The 6,906-nt window shown below is 31.8% G+C and overlaps 1 long non-coding RNA gene across 4 annotated transcripts; it reads left to right on the forward strand.

Moving 5' to 3' along the window:
- The first annotated feature begins 687 nt into the window (after nt 1-687).
- LOC104903008 (uncharacterized) lies at nt 688-6,687 on the forward strand. 4 transcript variants are annotated; one of them, XR_007269990.2, is made up of 5 exons: nt 689-828; nt 1,172-1,320; nt 2,098-2,253; nt 3,148-3,216; nt 6,545-6,687. It is a non-coding gene; the product is annotated as an uncharacterized LOC104903008 (long non-coding RNA). The 4 variants fall into 4 exon arrangements; XR_007269991.2 differs by having other exon boundaries at nt 692-828; nt 1,172-1,278; XR_791406.4 differs by lacking the exon at nt 1,172-1,320 and having other exon boundaries at nt 688-828.
- Nucleotides 6,688-6,906: the final 219 nt, after the last annotated feature.

Raw genomic sequence — 6,906 nt, forward strand, 5'->3', positions numbered from 1 at the left:
CAAGCACAATTTTGGAAAATCCAATTAATTATTCTTAAATATTAATTGTATTGTTAATAAATATTTTCTAAATTGGAAGATATTATTAAATCAAATTTTATCCTTTAGATTAGTGATTTCCGAATTCAAATGATGATATATCGTGAAAGACAAAAATAATATTTTAATTTCTGATTATATATTAAAACCGGTCAGATCATCAATTGTGCGACATGATACGTCTAACACACCAGAGTGCGCACCTGCGACATTGAAACAGTTAGTAAAACTCATAAATGCCAAGTCGGTGTGTCACGTATCATGACAATGCTAATCTATCTCATTTTCCTATTTTCCCCATAAATAAACCTCTTTCCATTCGATTTTGGGACAAATTTTACACATGATTTTCACACGGTTTCATATTATGAAATTTCTTTCAATTACCTCAAACATATATTATCCTAAACACTTCAAAAGTACAACCTTTATCTCCAGTATTCAAATACTAGTGGAAAAAACGCAAGGACTGCGGTGCAAGGGTTGTGTTTAGCCCAAAAACTGCATTCCTTCGTGTACAAAGGGTTGCAGTTTTAAGAAAACCGCAGCCCTTTAAGTGAAGGGTTGTAGTTACCCCAAAAACGCAATCCTTCGTATATACAAAGGGCTAAGTTTTTGGGCTAACCACAACCCTTAGGCCTTTTAAAAAATCTATTGGCCCTAAACTCTCTTCTTTCCGCATCGTATTACTCGCGTACCCAATATTACTTAGGCCTTTCTCTCTCTCTCCTCCCATCACATACTCTCCCCTCGCCTCCGCACTCGCCGCCTCTCCTTCACTCCTTCTAGGTTATAATTCTACTTTTCAATCATTTTACTTGTTACATACTATTACTATTGCAAATAGTTCTGCATTTCAATATTTGTCAATGAGTCTTGTTTTGCTAGTTTATATATATGCAGTTTATAATTATCAATTTAGGATTAGTATTTTTATTTAGCTCTCCTGCATTCCTTAATTGATTTGTAATCTTATACTCTAGGAACTATTTGCAATCGATTCCGATTCTGCGAATTTTTGTGTTCTTTTGAATAAGGATGTCTTTATTTACCGCTCAAATTTGGAGATCATTTTGTTTTCAATTTTGTGTCGTCTCATTGAAAATGTAATTATGTGATGTAATATGTGTAGGAACTTTGGAGAATTAGGATGCACACAATCATTTCTAGCTTTCAATATTGTTGCAACTACGTCTCGATTGACTGCACACCTTATAGCCCATTCCGAGCTCTTCTATGGTACCTTCTGTTGTAATTGTCAGGATTGCTAATATTTATTTTGTGAGTCCATTTCCAGGACATGTTTCTACATTTTTTTATGATTGTTGTGAATGTTTTATTGCTTTAAGCTGCTCAATTTCACACCGGTTCATGGAGATTGGAATAGAGAGAAAGAAATTTGAGGCGTTTTTGTACCACTTTTTGCCGCTCTTGGTGGTACATTGCAGTTTAAGATGGCTCTTGCTCAATTTTATGCTCTCCGATATGTAACATTAATATGTTTGTTGTTCTTAGAGTTTTTTTTTATGTGCATTTTAGTTTTTACGACGATTGACGATTAGGGGGTTGTGAATTGTGGTTTCTCCGCTTTAGTTGTTAAAGTATTTCTATTTGTTGCTCTTATACTTTTGTTATAATGTGCATTTGCAACCAATGTTTTGTTCGGTTGACGATTAGGGGGTTGTGAATTGTGATTCATGAAAAGATGCATGGTTCTTTATTGATTTCTTTGCTTTAGTTGTTATAAGATCAACTATTATTTTCTAGCTCTTAGAGTTTCGTTATGATGTGTATTTTACCATCATAGTTCAATTGAGAATAAGATGTTGTGAAATGTTCACCACCAGAGCACCGCCGCAAGCTTCGCGTCCCCTCATCTCTCTCCTTTGTATCTCCCTTTTCTCTCTCTCCTTTGTTCGCTCCCTTCTTTCACCGCAAGCTTCGCTTCTTGTTCGCTCTTTAATTTAATTTTTCGTACTTGTATTGTTGTTGTTGATTTTATTATTGTTGTTGTTATTGATTTTGTTGTTGTTGTTGATTTTATTGCTATTGTTGCAGATTAAAAGAGGTGACTTCCTCTTCTTTCTTCGGTTTCTCCTATGTTCTATTCTTCTATTTCTCCTCTACTTCGTCGATTGAAGTTGCGGTGGTTGTGCGTCTGCGTGTGTTGTTGCTTATGGCCAATGGTGCGCCACCGAGTTGCTTCTCTTATTGGTATTACCCACTTTCTAATCTCTCTCTCAATTGATTTTAAGATTATGATTAAATAATTGATATTACTTCGGATATGGATTTTGAGTGTTATATGATGTAATTGTAAATGTCTACTCTTTCAAGTGTAAATGTATTATACTTACATTATACTTGAGACTGTTACTCACAATTTGCAAAATTGCACGCAATGATGGTTTACTCTGAAGTTTTTGCCCTTTCCTAATCAATTTGAGGTCCTCTCATCGTATATGTTTAACGAATATGAGTCTAGGAGCAACATCGTGGATTTCAATATACTGTCTGTAAATTTTATAGCTTGGCATTATGTATCATCAGGATTTTGTTGTCTGTGTAGTAAGTTTGCATTGTGAAAATCTTATGTCCAATTAGCAGGTCTAACTCAAATTGTGGGTTGAGGGATGCATATTGACAATCTTAGTGAGGGGTTAGTCTTGTTGTTGCACAATGTCAATGTAATTAAGAGGTATTGAATGCAATTGGATGCCTTTGATGTCCACTTTTCAGTATGGGTTTGACTCTTTATAGTTTCATTGTCGTCCTCCTCCTTACACCTTATCTGGCTTAAAGGAATTAATTTCAATTTCAAATAGTAGTTTATGTCGACGCTTGTTTTCTTCCCTTTATGAGGTACAAACCGCAGTATAGTACGTTGGAACTTTTAATACTTGAAAATTGTTCCCCATCCAATGAAATGTAAGATATTAATGCATGAATTTCGCAAATCAAAAGAAATTATATGAAGATTTCAACTTTCTACTCCTCTAGTGATTGTGTGTTGTTGACTTGGTATAAAACAATATAGCTATTTTTATTGGATTGTTTGTGTTGTGTGCTGATTGTTAATCTGATACTTTGATTTATGTATCTTTGGAGGGACCCTACATATGAATCGAAGAGGAGATAATTGTTACATATTGACTCGTAATGTATGTATGAGAAAAGGTATGTCTTATTCTTACTCTTTTTTGTACTGCTTTTTTTCGAGTTATGTTTTAGAATATAGAACCCTTTTACTCGAAGTTGATTGTTTGAGGATGAACCTTATTTATCCCCCTTTTCCCCTTAGTTAAAGATGATTGTTTGAGGAATTAGTATGGGCATTGTAGCCCCCCTTAGGATCATGGTGATGGTTTTGTTCACTAATTTTTGCCCGTTATTGCTTGCTTCTTGCTAAAAGTTGGTAAATTTAGTTAGTTAATGATTTTTAACAATCTGACCTCGACACTCGGGATCCTTGAACTTTTAAGTTGTTGCATAGTACACTGCCTCTTAAAACAAATCTGGTATTGTTCTCTCCTACATGTGCTGCTTCAACTAGATGTGCTCTCGCACCTAATGTGACTCCTTTTTGTTGTGGCCACTACCAAGAAATAGGCTCAACATCCTATTGATATAGCTTATATTGCAACTATATTCAATGTGCATGTGCATATATGTACATATATAATTATATATATAGTTATTTGTTTCTGCATTGGCAAATCTCGTGGTAACATATATAATGAAGAGTCACATATTCAGCTACAGCCTACAAATGCATACATATTATATGCATTAGCATCTCAGACCCTATTAATAGTTGGTTGAAGACTACAAGTTCAGTCCATAAGTAACACTAATGTAACATTCTCTATATTTGTATAAAAAAACATAATTTGCAATGAAAAATGATATTATATATATAACAGTTCGGAAATCATTTAGGACTAAAAAATACAAAAAAAAAAAATTGGGGTCACAAGGGATGGGTTTTGGTCAAAACCACAACCCTTTATGCGCATAAAGGGCTGCAATTTTGACCAAAACCGCAGCCCTTCCATTTTGCCCAAGGGTTGCGGGCCAAAATACAGCCCTTAGGGCTATTTTAACCGCAGTCCTTGACGTTTTTTCCACTAGTACAAGCATCAAGACTGCTCCTTCTACAAATCGCTATTCAAGACCTAGTCGACAAAGGTATATTCCCGAGGATCCTTGATTAATATCTCAATTCCTATTTAATTTATTGAAACCTAACGAGTTTGTCATGATATATATATATATATATATATATATATATATATATATATACATATACATATACATATAGCAGATAATTTGTACAATTGGATGTGGTCCTTATTTGTAATACTCCGTATTTTTAGTAAGTTAATATATATATTTTTAGAAAATTTTTGGTTTTTAAAAAAGGTTTTATTTACTGAAAAGGCTTATTATTTGTTAGAAAGGCTTAAAATAGGCTTTTATAATTAAGAAAAGTTTTGGGTATTTAATGCACATTCTAGTCCAAATTGATTTTGGACCTAAGTTTACTAATTTTTAAATTTCAAGTAGTTTGTTTAAAACAAAATAAAAAATGTTTAAGGAAAATCCAAAAATATTTACAAAAATAAAAGAAGAAAAAAGAGATTTTAAAACAAAAATTCGGGCGCAGCTAAACAAGTTAGCTCACGGGGAGTATGTTTGATTAAGTCTTTAGAATTTTAGTTGGATGATCGCAAAAATTTGTTGGATCTTAGTTAGATTTGTTTATCTTTTCTGTTAAACCCATTTTTTTAGTTTCGTAATCTTACTTCGACTCTGCCTACCTAACTAGTATAAATAGGGGTCTCCTCTCCTCATATTCTTCACACCAATTTTGAGAAATACATCTCTTTTCTGAAGTTTAAAATCTCTCTCTTTTAGCCTACCCTTTCTCTTTCTCCACTAGTAGTCTTTTAATTTCAGGTGAAAAATACATACTTAGTATCATGTTTTTAGGGTTTTTATTTTGAATTAAAATGCATGTTTTTGTGAATTTATTATCAACTTGATGCTCATCTACACTAGATTCATGTACTCCTAAGAGTATTATATGTTGTAAGTTGGCCGTGTAAAACCTTGTTCATTATTATATATCATGATTCATGTTAGTGAACTATAATTACTATGTTGATATCACGCATTTGTCCTCCTCCTATGTACTTATGGACTCTTTATTTATGAATTAATCTAGCTTGCTTTTTTCCTTTAAAAGTGTTCATCACCAATATTTTAGATGGCATTTGCATGACTTTTTAGTTGGCATCAATATTAATTTTATTATTAGTACCTTACGTTACCAAATACTATTAGTATGGTTTTATCTCTATAAAAATTAGAAGTTTCAAAATTATTTCACGAGTTAAATTTTATGCATTTATATATGGCTAAGTTTATAAGCATTAATATTCTTTTTAAAGGAGGATTATTTCCAAATAATTTTTATCAGTTATATGATCTTTTATGATCGCAATTATAAATAGGCAACGACTTGTTATTTATTAGCAAGAACGGTAGCTATTATATTATCTACCCATGTATTTTTTGTATAAGTCATGTGGACAAGGTAGTAACCCCTCGTAACAGAATCACTAAGGAATACTCCCTTCGTTTCATTTTAATTGTTACACTTTGATATTTTACACTATTCACAAATTTCACTTTGACCATCATTTGTGATTCATACACGGATGAAAATATAGTCATGTGGGATCTTGTTAGATTCATCATAACATATATTTTAGGAATAATTGTCAATAATAAGTCAACCTTTTTCCCATCCGCTAAAAATAAGTCATCTTTTGATTATTTCTAGAATAAGTCTACTTTTTGTACTTATCAATTTTAAACAAGTTAAATTACAAATAATATGACTTTTTCTTTCTTTTTTATAATTGTTAATTTCTTATTATTTTCTCTCTCATCCTTTTGAAGAGTAAAACATATCATATTTAAGCGGTTAAATAAGTTAACAACATGCAAAGACTTGTTCAAAACAAATTGTTATTAAATGTTGACTTATTCAAGGATAATCAAAAGGTTGACTTGTTTTTAGCGGATGGCTTATAGGTTGACTTATTTTTGACAATTTTTCCTTAATATGTACTTTTTATAATTTTTACAAATACCAAACTAAAGATATATGTCCTCAAAGTTTTGCATTGACATGCGTGAAAAGTATAAGCGTGTAGGTTAAAATGAAAAGGATGGAGTACTAAACTTGTGGGGTGTGCACACTTTAGGAAAGGTACCTAGGCAAGGAAAAAGAGCTTTTATTAAGGTTATATACTTTATATTATATAAGTATTACAAGTATCTAAGGAAGGCTTTTCGAAATTAAATATTTCAAATATTTAATTAAATAAAGTATTTAATATTCCGCATAACTCAAAATTTTTACTGACACGCTTTTATTGAATTTTTGTTTTGTTTTATGGCTTTGTTCCTGTGATGACCCTATTTTGACGAGAAGAATTTACAGGTTGATAGGATGCATACTTCATACGGAGGAGCTAGTAATTAGTCAAGTAGTTGTTATTTTATTTTCTTTATTTTCATGGTTATATAGTCGTACAATAAAGTTTATTTCAATAAAGATAAGTTATTTCCTCTGCACCAGTTTAAAGTTCAGTTAGTAGTTGGTATTAGAGCCTTTAAAGTTATCACGTGGCGGTAATACTTTCAAATTTCTCAAGAAGTTTTATAATAAAATATGTTTTCAATAAAGAGAGAAATTTATACTATTAATCTGATTGTTAATGAACATAGCACAAAAATAGTCTTTTTCTTATCGAATAAACGAACATAGATTAATTTTAAAAGGCATAAATATGT

This window comes from Beta vulgaris, chromosome 9 (assembly GCF_026745355.1).
Source record: "Beta vulgaris subsp. vulgaris cultivar EL10 chromosome 9, EL10.2, whole genome shotgun sequence".
NCBI classification, from domain to species: Eukaryota; Viridiplantae; Streptophyta; class Magnoliopsida; order Caryophyllales; family Amaranthaceae; genus Beta; species Beta vulgaris.